Here is a 17650-nt window from a genome sequence, read left to right on the forward strand (position 1 = left end):
TGCGAATTTGAACAATATAAAAAAAGCACACTCTGAAAACCATGACTCAAATACAGCAAAACATAATGCACATATCAAAACACAACGTTAAGACCTAGTAATAGGAAAATATATGGTGCACATAAAAAGCTTGTGGATCTACAGCCGAGGCTAAAAAATGACCTACATTTTATCATTTTGTCTGAAAAGTATATAGATTTATTGTGTCTGCGCTTTAATTTCTCTTCTTTCCATGTCATTTTGGCCCATTTCTCCTGGCGCATTGTGTTTCTGACAGATGCATTCATTGTGCACAGTCCTTCATCTTGTGGCTTTTGCTAAGTCTCTCATCATCTTCCAGAATTGGGCTCCGTATGGGCACAGCAGGACGGAATAAATTGGGTAGCAAATCACTAACAGGTCATAGACAGAGTACCCTAGAAGTATAAAGTGTACACTAGGAAATGCAGTTAGGGGAGCTACAGCTAAGTCAAGCCTGATCTATATCACTAGTCTTCTCCCATTAAGCATTGTATAGGGAGCTGGGGATAAGACTGGGTGCCTTAAAGGGGTTCTTTCGCGAAAAAAGTAGGCAGTTAAAAAATGTGACAAATGACAGGTTTTGGGCCAGTCCATCTTTTTAAGGGGGATTCTCAGGGCTTTCTTTGTTTTCAACAGCATTTCCTGAACAGCAGTTTAACTACCAAAATAGCAAGATACCAGCCGGCCTCCCTAATCACTTGCACACTATTATGTCAGTTAGATTTTGCAACTGTTGTTCAGGAAATGCTGTTGAAAACAAAGAAAGCCCTGAGAATCCCCCTTAAAAAGATGGACTGGCCCCAAACCTGTCATCTGTCACATTTTTTAACTGCCTACTTTTTTCGCGAAAGAACCCCTTTAAAGAAAAACTGCAATTTTTTAAAAATTAAGTTATTTTTGTAATGTGTTATTTATTATTATCAATTATTTTTTCATTTCAGACTGCGGCCAGCTATGATTTTCTTAAGGTGCAGGCATGCAATCATGTCAAAAGTACTTTGTTTTTGTTTTGTTTTTGAAGGGATGCCTGCCTGAAGTAACATGCAATATAATAAGATAATTGTTTATGGTCAGTCCCATACAATTTTTTTTCCGATTTTTGTCACTGCAATGGATAACGTGAACCTTAACAGTAGAAAAAAAAATAGTTTAACTTACCTAGGGCTTCTACCAGCCCCCTGCAGACGCCCTGTGCACACGCGGTGACAAAGTGATCCCAACAAAGCGATCCGTGTACGGGAGCGCTCTGTGCATGCGCAGCATGAAAAAATCTCTACTGCGCATGCGCAAAAGGGTTGCGGTGGGGACCAGAGGATTGTTCCGTGACAGCGTGGGCACAGGGCGGCTGCAGTGGTCTGGTAGAAGCCCCAGGTAAGTTAGACTTTTTTTTAAATTCAGTTTAGGTTACCTTTAAGAAACCAAGGCTGTAAATGACTTATTCTCTGCAGATGAAGTTGACTCAGACTGTAGTGAAGGCTTCTTTCATACTATGACCGTTGTGTCTCAGCCCAGCAGTCAATATAATTGCATCAAAATTCAATGCAATTATATTTCACTGGTGCCTTCACATTGGCATGTTTGTGGTACATTCCAGCGGGATAACGCACTGTATATGTGTCTGGCCTGTCAATGGCTGATGAAGATGAAACAGCAAATAGACAACACAGCACAGCTCTCATAACATCCCTCTTTATGTAAAAATTTACATTGTTTAAAAAAACATAGCAGGACATTAATATTAAATGACTATTCAGTTGGTACGTCAGGTGTGAAAGGAAGGGCATAACCATAGGGAAGACCCACTGAGGAGGGGCAGATCTGTGGGGGAGTGTCTCAAATTACTTACCTTCCCTTCGTTCCATACAGGGGGTCCATCCTCTAGATTAGGTGTTTTTGTGGCTACACTTTTTATGGGTGTGAAGATCTTGATGACCTCTCGTTGGTTGACCCTTGTTTTATGATCCTTGCAAGATGGGCGCCCAGGTTCTAAAGGTCAACAAGAGGAAATAAAGAAGAGGGTGTATTGGCAGGCCCCTTCAAAGTCTTGCTGGTGGGCCACATGATTTATAATTGGAGAGGAGCTTTTAAAGAGGAACTTTAACCAAGAATTGAACTTCATCCCAATCAGTAGCTGATACCCCCTTTCCCATGGGAAATCTTCACCTTTTATCAAATAGATCATCAGGACGGTCTGTATATGGCTCTATATATTGTGGTGAAACCCTCCCCACCCACAGTGTGATGTCAGAGCCATGGACCTGACAGTCATTTGCTGCACTGTGGGAAATAACGACTGTTTCCAACTGCCAGACAAGCAGTATGCAGATCTATTCTTTAACTTCTCAATATGCAAAGTATTGATTTATTACCCCCCCCCCCCCCCCCCCTACTGGCATATTTTGGTAAAGTTTCTCTTTAAAGGACCACAATTGTGCAAAAAGTAGGCAGTTAAAATATGACAGAACCGACAGGTTTTGGACCAGTCCATCTCCTCACGGGGATTCTCATGGTTTTCTCTATTTTCAACAGCATTTCCTGAACAGCAGTTTAACTGCCAACATAGTAAGACACTGGCCAGCCTCCTTACTCACTTGCACACTATTTTGTCAGTTAGACTTTGCAACCCCTGTTCAGGAAATGCTGTTGAAAACAAAGAAAACCCTGAGAATCACCCATGAGGAGATGGACTGGTTAAAAAAAAAAGTTGTTTCTGTCAGATTTTAACTGTCTACTTTTTCATGATAGTGGTCCTTTAAAGAGGAACTCCAGTGAAAATAATGTAATAAAAAAGTGCTTCATTTTTACAATAATTATGTATAAATGATTTAGTCAGTGTTTGCCCATTGTAAAATCTTTTAGATCCATGATTAACATTATGACATTTATCACATGGTGACATTTTTACTGTTGGCAGGTGATGTAGCTGCTGCATGCTTTTTTTGGCAATTGGAAACAGCTGTAAACAGCTATTTCCCACAATGCAGCAAGGTTCACAGACAGGAAACTGTCAAGAGTACGCACTTGTCTTGTTTCTTGTGGGAGGGGTTTCACCACAATATCAGCCATAAAGAGAAACTCCGACCAAGAATTGAACTTTATCCCAATCAGTAGCTGATACCCCCTTTTACATGAGAAATCTATTCCTTTTCACAAACAGACCATCAGGGGGCGCTGTATGGCTGATATTATGGTGAAACCCCTCCCACAAGAAACAAGACAAGTACATACTCTTGACAGTTTCCTGTCTGTGAACCTTGCTGCATTGTGGGAAATAGCTGTTTACAGCTGTTTCCAACTGCCAAAAAATCATGCAGCAGCTACATCACCTGCCAACAGTAAAAATGTCACCATGTAATAAATGTCAGAATGTAAATCGGGGATTTAAAAGATTTTACAATGGGCAAACACTGACTAAATCCTTTATACATAATTATTGTGAAAATGAAGCACTTTTTTTGATTAAATTATTTTCACTGGAGTTTCTCTTTAAGCCCTTCTTTATGAACTGATCATCTATTTTAGCATCCCCTCTAAAATGAAACAGTGAATTGCTAAAAGTCATTATAATCAGATAAAACGTGCAGTCACCCCTGATAGTACACCCATGGCAGCTTCCTGTTCCTGTAGGGTGAAGACTTATTGAAGGTTATTCTATAACACTGCCAGTCTGAAGGCTGTGTATTTCATTGTGTGCCAGCTGGGATGAATCACTCATCATGGGCTATGAAATGCGTCTCCAGGCATGAACCCTGCAAGTGTCTTGTACCTTACTTCTCCTCAAATCACTACTCATCGCCTGACACAGATGAATTAGCGCTGGAGTTATTAACCATGTATCAATAATTTATTTTTAGCGGGGAATGGTTTTATTTTAGAAAATGGCAATTAAATTACAATTGAGGCTTCTGTTTTATGACAGTGGGAGCACTTTATAGAAGCAGATTAATAGCAGATTCACAGCTTCCATAAAAGCGTGGCTCACAAGATGACCCTAATTACAGGAAACCCATTTACAACGCACTAGTCTTCACTCTATAGCCTGATCAAGGTAACTGGTGGAAAGATAATGTGCTGCAAAGTTAGGGGTGCAACTGTCATTCCGGAGAAGACCTAATAATAGTGAGGCCAAAGTGATTGTTAGGAAAGGTGTAGGCTACTTGTCTAATTATGAGGATTTGGCATACGGTACTTTAAAGACCTACTAAGAGTTGAGGGGAAAAACAAACCCAGAAGCTTCTGGAGTGAGTTCAGCCTCCTCCACTTTACCATGTGTGGTCCATCTCACTTTTAAAGGGACCCTGAGCAGACGTTAAAAAAAGGACTCTGGACTCACCTGGGGCTTCCTCCAGCCCCCCCCCCCCCCCCCTTAGCTAGTGTTGGGCGAACACCTGGATGTTCGGGTTCGGGCCGAACAGGCCGAACATGGGCCAGATGTTCGGCATGTTCGGCCCGAACGCCGAACTCAATGGAAGTCAATGGGACCCCCGAACATGCCCATTTTGGGGGCCCTATGGGGTCGCAGGCATAAGGGGGGAGCATGCCCCGATCGCGGGGGGGGGGGGTCGGAAATTCCCCCCACACTCTCTGCTAGCGCTCCCCCCTCTGCCCGCTTCCCCATAAAAAAAGTTTAAGGCAAGTTAAATAGTACTTGGTGGCTGGCCTGGCACTGGCAGTGGAGTGAGGAGGAGGAGGAGTCCGAGTAGCAGAGTGACGCGTTGAGGCCGGGCAGCGGGCGGTTCAGCGGTAGTACCCTTGTGGTACTTCCGCCCTTTCTCTGACCTCACGTCCTCTGCATACGAGGGTACGCGTCACGCGTACCCTCGTATGCGTCATCACGTAGAGGACGTGAGGTCAGAGAAAGGGCGGAAGTACCACAAGGGTACTACCGCTGAACCGCCCGCTGCCCGGCCTCAACGCGTCACTCTGCTACTCGGACTCCTCCTCCTCCTCACTCCACTGCCAGTGCCAGGCCAACCACCAAGTACTATTTAACTTGCCTTAAACTTTTTTTATGGGGAAGCGGGCAGAGGGGGAGCGCTAGCGGAGGGGGTGGGGGGAATTTCCGACCCCCCCCCGCGATCGAAGCATGCTCCCCCCTTATGCCTGCGACCCCATAGGGGGGCTGTATTGCGGCATGTTCGGGCGAACAGGGCCCTGTTCGGCCGAACAGGGGCCCTGTTCGGCCCTGTTCGGCGGCCATTCAGTAGTTCGGGGCGAACCCGAACTTAAAAGGCCGAACACCATCAGGTGTTCGGCCGAACTCAAACATCACCCGAACAGGGTGATGTTCTGCAGAACCCGAACAGTGGCGAACACTGTTCGCCCAACACTACCCTTAGTCCACAAGGTCCTAGAGTGTCCTCTGGGTCCCCTCCATGGTCCAGCTGGTGGTTCTGTGAACCTGAAGACTTTGGCTGAAGTCACGCATGTGTCCAGGCACCCGGCGTGTCATCGCACCCGCTGCCGTAATGGTCCTGCACATGCAAGGTTCAGTCTTTTGAGTACATGCGCAGGACCCGGATTGCGCAGGATTGCACCGGATGCCTGGATGGGCCACATATGCATGACTTCAGCTGAAGTCGTAAGGTTTACAGAGCCATCTGCAGGACCACAGAGGGGACCCACAGGGGACTGAAGAATCTCACGGGCTATGGGTGGCTGAAGGAAGCCCCAGGTAAGTCCAGATTTCTGTGTTTTGTTTTTTTTTTTACCTCTGCTCAGAGTTCCTTTAAATATTTGGTAGGCCCCCCGACTGTCCCAGGCCTCCCTTTGACTGCAGGGGTCACAGGGGTGATAGTTACGCCACTCTGTGGTAGGACTTTATTTCCAGTAGTCTTAATGCACTAGAACTGGGTGGGACTCACATGTGTAGGCCTAGCCTAGAGGTCGTCTATCAGAAGCTAGAAGCATCTGAAATATAAAGCTAAACGATCATTTGTGGGGGGATGGTGGGTGGTGGAGGCTAGTGGTCAGATGTAAGTTTTCCCAGCCAGTGTAGTGGTTTGTGCAATCTATACCCCACTAGCAATCATCTGTCTGTCATGTGAGCAATACGTTTATGAATTCACTTATAATGTGCTTCCAAAGTCATAAAACAGTATGTGCATATGGTTCAACTCTAACATCGGTGAACAGGAAACAGAACTGCTGGAAATCAAAAGCTGGTGTGGTAAGAGTTATAGGCAGAGGCTTGCTAAAATACATACTGTAAGATCCAGGGCATCCCTCGATACACTAGAAATGAGTGGCATCACCATCATCCTTGTAATATGTTGGCGCTTTATAAATACAATAAAAAATAAAATAAATTAATATTTTAAAAAACAGACATATGAAGCATAATAAAATGAACATTGCAATTAACCATGCGAGGCAGGGAGGGAGGCAGTCTCCAGTAGAGGGGTGGGTTGTTGAGATATTTAGGCAGTCTTGTGCGTGTTGTGTATTGTATAAATAGCAACAACATTTTCCTGTTAAAAAAACAGCAGACATCTCCCCCAAACAACATAAGTAGTCAACATATCCCCCAAAACAAGATAATTAGGCAGCATGTACCCTTCCAAACAACCTACTTAGGCAAAACATTCCCCAAACATCACAATTAGGCAGTCTTTATCCCCTCCCCCTCCAAATATTTAGGCAGCGGATTCCCCCCAAACAACATAATTAGGCAGCATGACCTCACAACAGGGGAGGACTGGCCCAGGGGGATGGGGGGCAATTGCCCCCCGGGCCGCCCGAATCTAAAGTAATTAGGGCCAGCCGCTGCTATACGCAGCGGCCGCAGACATACCACAGGTGACAGGTTCGCAGTGGGGATCGCAACCTCGTGCGATATTTCCCGGCAAGTTGAAGTATCCAATCAGAGAAGGGGCTGAGGCGGCCGGCCGTGGTGTGCCCTTGTGCGTGGCTGCGCCTGCGGTGGATGTGAGCGGCACAAGGACACAAATAGCTTACAAAAGTAGTACAGAGGCGCCAACAGGGTAAAAACAATATTTCTTTAAAATGGTTAAAATGAAGTAGGTAGCGGTGGACTTACCCCTCCAAAACAGACACAAAAATTGCTGTTTTAAGCAAAAATCAGTTTATTTACATACTCCGAACAAGGTGCAACGCGTTTCGCGGGTATATCCCACTTCCTCAGGCAATAAATAGGAGCATATCACCAATGCAGTCCGGTACATAGCCTGGCGCCTCTGTGTAAATAGCTTAGGTCCTCTCCAGCCCGGTGGGTTGACCCTGCTTGACTCTGCCCCCCGCCTGGAGCCATTGCCGCCCGCAACTTGCTGCTGTGCCTGCGGTGTCATCGGAGTGAGCTGTCTCACTCTTCAGCTTTCTGTGCTGGGGGGGCTGGGGGCCTGGAGCTGTGGCTACGAGTGGCTGGCTGTCCTGGCTGGAGGAGTCGGACACTCAGGGGGGCTGGGAGTCAGAGATGCCACCTATAGCTGCTTGCTGCTGTGGAGGAGGAGGAGGTGTAGGTCTGAGGAGACAGGAGGATAGAGGAGGTCGGGTCCAGGTCGCCAGAGGAGAAGGTGGTTTTTTATAAATTTTGTTTCTGTACTTCTTCTCCCTTCTTGTCACTGAGTTACTCACACTTTGCTGCCTGCCTGCTACTGCTGTCAAATTCAATTCTCTGCCCAGGCCAGTGCCCTCTGAGTTTTTTTTTTTTGTGTGATAATCATCCCCATTCTGACCCTGGCCTGAGGGGGAACGTTTTTTCTTCTTGTGGTGTGATTGGCGGCAGGGGAGGGGGGAGGCAGGCAGTTAGGCACTGTCAAACAGGTAGTTGGAGGGGGGGGGGGGGGGTAGGTGTCAGGCAAGTAGTTTGTATGGTGGGTGGGCAGGAGTGGGGTTAGGCATCACCGGGTAGGTAGGTTTGTGTGTGTGTGTGTGGGGGGGGGGGGGGGTTTAAAGGAGTTATCAGGCATTTTTAATGAAATAAGTGCTACTTACCCGGGGCTTCCTCCAGCCCCACGCTCCCAGCATGTCCCCTCGCCGCAGCTCTGCAGTCAGCCATTCGCTGCCGTTGCCTCCCAGTAGTGTTGGGCGAACAATGTTCGCCACTGTTCGGGTTCTGCAGAACATCACCCTGTTCGGGTGATGTTCGAGTTCGGCCGAACACCTGACGGTGCTCGGCCAAACCGTTCGGCCACATGGCCGAACTAAGAGCGCAGCGCTGTGATTGGCCGAACGGGTCACGTGGTTCGGGCCCGAACGCGCTCTGATTGGCCGAGCGGTCAAGTGGTTCGGGTAAATAAATACCCGAACCACGTCATATCTCCGCCATTTCTCTGTGGGTTTAGCTTTGGGTAGGCAGGCAGGGTAGTTCGCTCTCCAGCCACGCTAGCCAGGGTCCCCCCCAGTCATTGTGTGTCGCTGCTGGGAACAGTAGTACACCGCTCGCTCAGCCACACTATATATATATAGCATTGTTTACTGCCACTGTGTACCTCGCTCAGCCACGCTATATATAGCATTGTGTTTTCTGACACTCTGTGTACACGGCTTAGCCTGGCTATATAGCATTGTGTGTACTGCCACTGTGCACCTCGCTCAGCCACGCTATATATAGCATTGTGTTTTCTGACACTCTGTGTACACGGCTTAGCCTGACTATATAGCATTGTGTGTACTGCCACTGTGCACCTCGCTCAGCCACGCTATATATAGCATTGTGTTTTCTGACACTCTGTGTACACGGCTTAGCCTGACTATATAGCATTGTGTGTACTGCCACTGTGCACCTCGCTCAGCCACGCTATATATAGCATTGTGTTTACTGCCACTCTGTGTACACCGCTCAGCCAGACTATATACCATTGTTTACTGACACTCTGTGTACACCGCTCAGCCAGACTATATACCATTGTTTACTGACACTCTGTGTACACGGCTCAGCCTGACTATATAGCATTGTGTGTACTGCCACTGTGCACCTCGCTCAGCCACGCTATATATAGCATTGTGTTTACTGCCACTCTGTGTACACGGCTTAGCCTGACTATATAGCATTGTGTGTACTGCCACTGTGCACCTCGCTCAGCCACGCTATATATAGCATTGTGTTTACTGCCACTCTGTGTACACCGCTCAGCCAGACTATATACCATTGTTTACTGACACTCTGTGTACACCGCTAAGCCAGACTATATACCATTGTTTACTGACACTCTGTGTACACGGCTCAGCCTGACTATATAGCAATGTGTGTACTGCCACTGTGTACCTCGCTCAGCCACGCTATATATAGCATTGTTTACTGACACTCTGTGTACACCGCTCAGCCAGACTATATAGCATTGTGTGTACTGCCACTCTGTGTACACGGCTCAGCCAGACTATATATCATTGTGTGTACTGCCACTCTGTGTACACCGCTCAGCCAGACTATATAGCATTGTGTGTACTGCCACTGTGTACACCGCTCAGCCAGACTATATACCATTGTTTACTGATACTCTGTGTACACCGCTCAGCCAGACTATATACCATTGTTTACTGACACTGTGTGTACACCGCTCAGCCAGACTATATAGCATTGTGTGTACTGCCACTGTGTACCTCGCTCAGCCACGCTATATATAGCATTGTTTACTGACACTCTGTGTACACGGCTCAGCCAGACTATATAGCATTGTGTACTGCCACTCTGTGTACACCGCTCAGCCAGACTATATAGCATTGTGTGTACTGCCACTCTGTGTACACCGCTCAGCCAGACTATATAGCATTGTGTTTACTTCCACTCTGTGTCTGCTGGGCCTGGGAACAGTAGTACACCGCTCACCTGCCACTGTATAGCATTGTGCTCTGTGTCACTGCTGGGAATAGTGGTACACCACTCACCCGCCACTGTATAGCATTGTGCTCTGTGTCGCTGCTGGGAATAGTGGTACTGTATAGCATTTCTGTACTGCCACTGTACTGCTGCCAGTCAGCGTGTACTGTAAGGATAAGTGAAATGAGAAAGAAATCCGGTGAAAGAGGAAGGGGCAAGGGAAGAGGTGTTTCCCCTGACGGTTCACGTACAGGCCACAGGGGAGCACCCAAGAAAACCCACTCAATACCGCCCATGTTGTCCAGGACAACAACCCTCACAAATCCAAAAGAACAGGACCAGATAATTACTTGGATGACCTCTCAAGCGTCCAGCAGTGGGTTAAGCAGCACCAGCACATCACACACGAGGTCCGAGTCCTCAGCCAGTTACAAGGAGCCAGTGGGCACAAAGCTGACACAACCGGCAGCGACACCACGCACACAACTGCCAGATAACCAGTCCGATGAATTACCTCAGGACACAATGGGGTATTCGCAGGAGCTATTCCCAGCCCAACAAACTTCCACCTTTCAAAGGTCAATGGAGGAACAGCCAGAAATGTTGTGCCCGGATTCACAACCATTAACTGTGGGAAATGCACCGCGCACTGAAATACAAGGCGAGTCCGAGGAGGACTCGGAAACCCAAATCCCAGAGCAAGTTGGGCAGGAGGGGTTGCAATTGCAGGAGGTCGGCCGACAAGATCTGGAAGACGACGTTGGAGTGAGCTGCGCAGAGGTTGTTCTGGGGAGCTCTACTCCACGGCGACGGCCCCCCACAATGACATATGACGAGTTTGAGGAGATGGAAGAGGAGGGTATGGACAATGTGGACATAGACCCAGATTTTGTTTGTGAACGAGAACATCGCCGTCGTAGCAGCAGCACAGATGAGTCTGTTGTAGAACCCACTGCTGCACGAGTTCGCCTTGTGCCACAAGGTAGGCGGCGCGCAATTTCAGGCACCACAAGCGTGGAAGTTCAAGTGAGAGGCAAAAGAGGAGCAAACAGAAATCGCCAGCAAGGAGGCAGGTGCTCCAAAGTCTGGGCTTTCTTTGAAGACTGCACTGAGGATGTTACCATGGCGATTTGCAAGGTGTGCAAGACCCGCCTGAGCAGGGGGAAAAGTATTAACAACCTCTCCACCACCAGCATGAGCCGCCACATGCTATCCAAACATCCCACTCTGGGCAAATGCGGCAGGACAGGTTACCAGCAACACTGCCTCCCTTGGGTTCACCAGACTCACCACCAGACCCGCCTCAGCAGCAGCAGTAGCCCAGCCATTGCGTGGTTCACAACATTCACAAACATCAGACGACGCTGACACTGTCACTTTCCGGAGTAGTGCTCTTGAGGTCTCCCAGTGTTCATCAAACACAACAACCAACAGCCCTTCCGTGTGCAGCGCTACGGTTCAGTTGTCTGTGTCGGAGATGTTTGAGCGCAAGAGGAAATTGCCAGCAAATGACCCCCGGGCCGTGGCAGTAACAGCCAGCATAGCCAAGCTTCTGGCCTGCGAAATGCTGCCATATCGAGTGGTGGAGACAAACAGCTTCAAGGGCATGATGTCAGTGGCCATCCCACGTTACGTGGTTCCCAGCCGCTACCACTTTGCGCGCTCTGCAGTGCCTGAGTTGCATGAGCACGTGGTCAGCAAAATAACCCGAAGCTTGAAGAATGCCGTTGCCTGCAAGGTTCACCTCACCACTGACACTTGGACGAGTGCGTTCGGCCAGGGTCGATACATCTCCCTTACCGCGCACTGGGTGAACCTTGTGGAGCCTGGCAGCGATTCCTCACCTGCTACGGCGCGGGTGTTGCCCACGCCGCAAACAGCTGCACCGCCGTCCCTCCCACTGGATAACAACAGCAGCACCTACCTCTCTGACTCCTTCTCCTCCAACGCATCTCAAAGCTGTACCTCATCCGGAAACGCTAACCCAGCAGCAGTAGGATCGTGGAAGCAGTGCAGCACAGCTGTTGGCATGCGTCAGCAAGCGTTGCTGAAGCTGATCTGCCTTGGGGATAAGCAGCACACAGGGGAGGAAATTTGGAAGGGAATAAAGGAACAGACGGATTTGTGGCTGGCACCGCTGGACCTGAAACCGGGCATGGTTGTGTGTGATAATGGGAGTAATCTCATTCGCGCTTTAAGGTTGGCTAAGCTGACACACATCCCTTGCCTGGCGCAAGTGATGAACCTAGTAGTTCAGCGGTTCCTGAGGACATACCCAGGCGTGGCCGATCTTCTGTTGAAGGTGCGTCGAGTGGCCAAACATTGTAGAAATTCCAGTACTGCTTCGGGGGCACTCGCCAAGATGCAGGAGCGCCTCAATCTCCCCCACCATCGCTTGCTGTGTGATGTCCCTACGCGCTGGAATTCTACGCTGCACATGCTAGCACGCTTTTGTGAGCAGAAGAGTGCAGTGGTCCAGTACATGACGGCGCAGTACCGAGGCGCATCCGGACAGCTGCCAAGCTTCTGTGGATCCGATTGGGCCAACATGTTGGACCTCTGCCAAGTCCTCCAAAATTTTGAGCAATCCACGTTGCTTGTGAGCAGTGACAACTCTTCAGTCAGCATTACCATACCACTGCTGTGTTTACTGAAGAGGTCAATGTTGAAAATCAAGGAAACAGCTGTCATGATGCAACTGGGGGAATTTGAAGGAGAAAACGATCAGCGTGATGGTACCAACATCAGGCCATCCGCCTCAGGGAACGCTGGCCCCAGCAGCTATGACGAAGAAGAGGAGGAGGAACAGCTGGAGTTGGAGCAGGAATTTCATGCCACCACTGACGAGGGCCAGAGCGGTGCACGTTGGACTTCCACAATTCAGCACGAATGGTCAGCAGAAGGAGACCAGGAGGAAGGTGACGACTATGATGCATCACAACAACTATCACAACGCTCACAAGAGGATGATGAGGATTCTGGTAGGACTCTGGCACACATGGCTCAATTCATGCTAGACTGCATTGAACGCGACCCACGCATTGTGCGCATTCTGGACAACACCAATTACTGGGTTTATACCCTTCTGGATCCACGGTACAAACACAATGTTCCAAAACTGCTTGAAGAAAGAGTCAGACAGGTCAAAATGGAAGAATACCAGCAGGCCCTTGTGGAGACTTTAGAGAGGAGATTGACATCCTCCCCCTCCTCTAGCCAGTTGTACGCCGACAGACTGACTTCCGCAAACCCAGGACGACCAGGAGGGCAGCAACTAACGCAAGCCGCAGCTAGTGCCCAAAAGGGAATGGTATCGGCAGTGTCCTTGGAGTGGGAAAATTTTCTGACACCCATGCAGCAGCAGCCCACTGAACAGCAAGCGTGCAGATCCACCTCCAACACCGATCGCCTGGAGAAGATGGTCAAGGACTACATGTCAGATGATGTAGCTGTGTCGAACAATCCATCCGCACCCTTCAACTATTGGGTATCGAAGCTAGACACCTGGCACGAACTGGCAATGTACGCAATAGAGGTGCTGGCTTGCCCGGCAGTCAGCGTTATGTCGGAACGCTGTTTCAGTGCTGCCGGAGGCATCGTCACAGATCGGCGTATCCGCCTCTCCACAGAAAATGCAGACCGTCTGACTCAAATTAAAATGAATCAATCCTGGATTGGAAATGACTACGCAACACTCCAGGACCCCAACCAAGTAACATGACCAGTGAACATCTGGGATGGTGTAGCGTTTCCGGTCCCTGTTTATTGAACCTCTCATCTGTATTACATTTATGACTGCATGGCGGCAAAAAGCATTGCTGCTATATCCGCACGCTTTTTGTCCTCATCCAAGGCCTGGGTTGTTGTGTCTCAAAAAGCATGGCCTTCTCCTCCTGCGCCTGCTCCTGTTCCATCACGTGTGCTGCTGCTGCTGCTGGGTTAGCGTTGCTGGTCCCTGTTTATGGAACCTCTTATCTTTATTACATTTATGACTGCATGGCGGTACAAAGCATGCTATCCGCACGCTTCTTGTCCTCATGCAAGGCCTGGGTTGTTGTGTCTCACAAAGCGTGGCCTTCTCCTCCTGCGCCTCCTCCTGTTCCATCACGTCTGCTGCTGCTGGGTTAGCGTTGCCGCGTGGTCCCTGTTTATTGAACCACTTATCTTTATTACATTTATGACTGCATGGCGGTACAAAGCATGCTATCCGCACGGTTCTTGTCCTCATGCAAGGCCTGGGTTGTTGTGTCTCACAAAGCGTGGCCTTCTCCTCCTGCGCCTCCTCCTGTTCCATCACGTGTGCTGCTGCTGGGTTAGCGTTGCCGCGTGGTCCCTGTTTATTGAACCACTTATCTTTATTACATTTATAACTACATGGCGGTACAAAGCATGCTATCCGCACGCTTCTTGTCTTCATGCAAGGCCTGGGTTGTTGTGTCTCAAAGCGTGGCCTTCTCCTCCTGCGCCACCCTCCTCCTGTTCCATCACGTGTGCTGCTGCTGGGTTAGCGTTACCGGTCCCTTTTCCTGGAACCTCTTATATGTATTACATTTATGACTGCATGCCGACAAAAAGCATGTTACCTGTGCAAAGAAAACAGACATTTCCCGCATTTAAAAGACAGTTTTCCCTTTGAAACTTTAAAATCGATTTTCTCAAAAACTATAAGCTCTTTTTGCTAAAAATTTTTTTCCTCTTGTACCCACTCCCAAGGTGCACATACCCTGTAAATTTGGGGTATGTAGCATGTAAAGAGGCTTTACAAAGCACAAAAGTTCGGGTCCCCATTGACTTCCATTATGTTCGGAGTTCGGGTCGAACACCCGAACATCGCGGCCATGTTCGGCCTGTTCGGCCCGAACCCGAACATCTAGATGTTCGCCCAACACTACCTCCCAGTCAGGGGCGTAGCTAGAAACCCTGGGGCCCCATAGCAAAGTTTTGGTTGGGGCCCCCCCTTAAAAAAAATGATAAGGTACCTTAGTGTGCATATTACACTATAACTACTTACTACTACAATCACAGTGGCAGCAGGGCAGAGAGAAGAGGCGCACACAAGACTAAGGTCCCATTTACACTTAAGGGGAACCTAAACTGACAAGGATATGGATTTTTCCTTTTAAAATAATACCAGTTGCCTGACTCTCCTGCTGATCCTGTGTCTCTAATACTTTTAGCCACAGCCCCTCAACAAGCATGCAGATCAGGTGCTCTGACTGAAGTCAGACTGGATTAGCTGCATGCTTGTTTCAGGTGTGATTCAGCCACTACTGCAGCCAAACAGAACAGCAGGACTGCCAAGCAACTAGTATTGTTTAAAAGGAAACATTTATATCTCTCTAAGTTAAGGTTCCCTTTAATCAGTTTTTCTTTTCCATAGCAGTGCATTATGAAAAATCTTTCAATTAAAGAGACTCAGAGCTGAGTCAACTGCTGTTTTTTTACTTACCCGGGGCTTCCTCCAGCCCCATAAGCATGGATGTGTCCCTCGCCGTCTTCCTCAGCTCCTCGGTTCAGCCACAGTCGACTCAGTAACATTAACCGGGGCCTTCTGCGCTGTCCACTGCTGACCTCACTGAGCCACTTACCGGAAGATTGTGGCTGAACGGAGGCACTGAGGAGGACGGCAAGGGACACATCCATTCTTATGGGGCTGGAGGAAGCCTCGGTAAGTAAAAAAACAGCAGGAACACTCATCTCCGAGTCTCTTTAAAAGGCATATAGCGTGAACTGAGCCATTGGGAAACATGGGCATTACTTTGAAAATCAGGACACTGCAGGGAGGGGGACACAGGACACTGCTGGGAGGGGGACACAGGACACTGCAGGCAGGGGGACAGAGGACACTCCTGGGAGGGGGACACAGGACACCGCAGGCAGAGGGACACAGGACACTGCAGGCAGGGGGACAGAGGACACCGCTGGGAGGGGGACACAGGACACCGCAGGCAGGGGGACACAGGACACCGCAGGCAGGGGGACACAGGACACCACAGGCAGAGGGACACAGGACACTGCAGGGAGGGGGACACAGGACACCGCAGGGAGGGGGACACAGGACACCGCAGGGAGGGGACACAGGACACTGCAGGGAGGGGGACACCGCAGGCAGAGGGACACAGGACACCGCAGGGAGGGGGACACAGGACACCGCAGGCAGAGGGACACAGGATACTGCAGGCAGAGGGACACAGGACACTGCTGGGAGGGGGACACAGGACACTGCAGGCAGAGGGACACAGGACACCGCTGGGAGGGGGACACAGGACACCGCTGGGAGGGGGACACAGGACACCGCTGGGAGGGGGACACAGGACACCGCTGGGAGGGGGACACAGGACACCGCAGGCAGGGGGGGGCACAGGACACCGCAGGCAGAGGGACACAGGACACTGTTGGGAGGGGGACACAGGACACTGCAGGCAGAGGGACACAGGACACTGCTGGGAGGGGGACACAGGACACTGCAGGCAGGGGGGCACAGGACACCGCAGGCAGAGGGACACAGGACACTGTTGGGAGGGGGACACAGGACAGTGCAGGCAGAGGGACACAGGACACTGCTGGGAGGGAAACACAGGACACTGCAGGCAGAGGGACACAGGACACTGCTGGGAGGGGGACACAGGACACTGCAGGCAGGGGGGCACAGGACACCGCAGGCAGAGGGACACAGGGCACTGTTGGGAGGGGGACACAGGACAGTGCAGGCAGAGGGACACAGGACACTGCAAGCAGAGGGACGCAGGATACTGCAGGCAGAGGGACACAAGACACCGCTGGGAGGGGGACACAGGACACCGCAGGCAGGGGGACACAGGACAGTGCAGGGAGGGGGACACAGGACAGTGCAGGGAGGGGGACACAGGACACTGCAGGGAGGGGGACACAGGACACTGCTGGGAGGGGGACACAGGACACCGCAGGGAGGGGGACACAAGACACTGCAGGGAGGGGGACACAGGACAGTGCAGGGAGGGGGACACAGGACACTGCAGGGAGGGGGACACAGGACACTGCTGGGAGCAGGGCCGGGCCGAGGCAGAGGCTGGAGAGGCTCCAGCCTCAGGGCGCAGTGTAGGAGGGGGCGCAGAATTCATTCAGCTGTCATTCCTAATTGTGTATGAAGCAGAAAGAAATAAGAAAAGGGGACACATAGCAGGGACTGTAAGCCAGATAACTAGATATTAAGGTGTTGGGGAGGTTGTGGGCCCTGTGGCCCTCTTAGTCTAATAGTAATCAGTGTGGGACAGCTGAGGTGGGAGGGATGAAGGGGCGCACTTTGGTGTCTCAGCCTTGGGTGCTGGAGGACCTTGTCCCTGCTCTGGCTGGGAGGGGGACACAGGACAGTGTGAGCACAGAGTGGAGGGGGGAAGAGTAGTGTGTGCAGAACAAGCTGACAGAAGGAAAAGGGACAGAAAGAAACAAGTGAGCCAGAGGGAGGGAGATATCAGATTACCTGCAGGCAGTGGTAGTCTGTGGAGGAGGTGGACCTGCTGGACCAGTAACATGCCTCTACCAGCTGATTTAAACCAGGCGGGCTGGTGCAGCTCTCTCCTCAGGGCTGGGCACTGGGCAGCTTCCTCCTATGCACATGGGGGGCGGGGCTTCTAGTAAACAAACTCCCCCACTCTGCATTCCCCTCTGCACCTCTGTCCAGACTCTGCTGTGTAGAGGAGGGGAGGGGGCGGAGCCACGTCCTGTGCAGTGCTATTCTGTTTCCAGTCGGAACTATAAACTAATTGCCGGCTGTGAGCAGGGATCTCAAAGAGGCGGAAGGTGAAATAGTCCCTTTTAAATTTCACCCATCTGCCTGCCTCTATCTTTGTGGTTTTTCACATATGGAAATTG

General features: G+C 50.1%; 1 long non-coding RNA gene across 1 annotated transcript; it reads right to left on the reverse strand.

The window, feature by feature from the left end:
- Positions 1 to 329: 329 nt before the first annotated feature.
- Positions 330 to 17412, reverse strand: LOC137522831 (uncharacterized). The gene is made up of 3 exons (XR_011022453.1): positions 17259 to 17412; positions 6228 to 6299; positions 330 to 416 (listed from the first exon to the last, which is right to left on the reverse strand). It is a non-coding gene; the product is annotated as an uncharacterized lncRNA (long non-coding RNA).
- Between the last annotated feature and the right edge of the window lie 238 nt (positions 17413 to 17650).

This window comes from Hyperolius riggenbachi, chromosome 6 (genome assembly GCF_040937935.1).
Source record: "Hyperolius riggenbachi isolate aHypRig1 chromosome 6, aHypRig1.pri, whole genome shotgun sequence".
Classification (NCBI taxonomy): Eukaryota; Metazoa; Chordata; class Amphibia; order Anura; family Hyperoliidae; genus Hyperolius; species Hyperolius riggenbachi.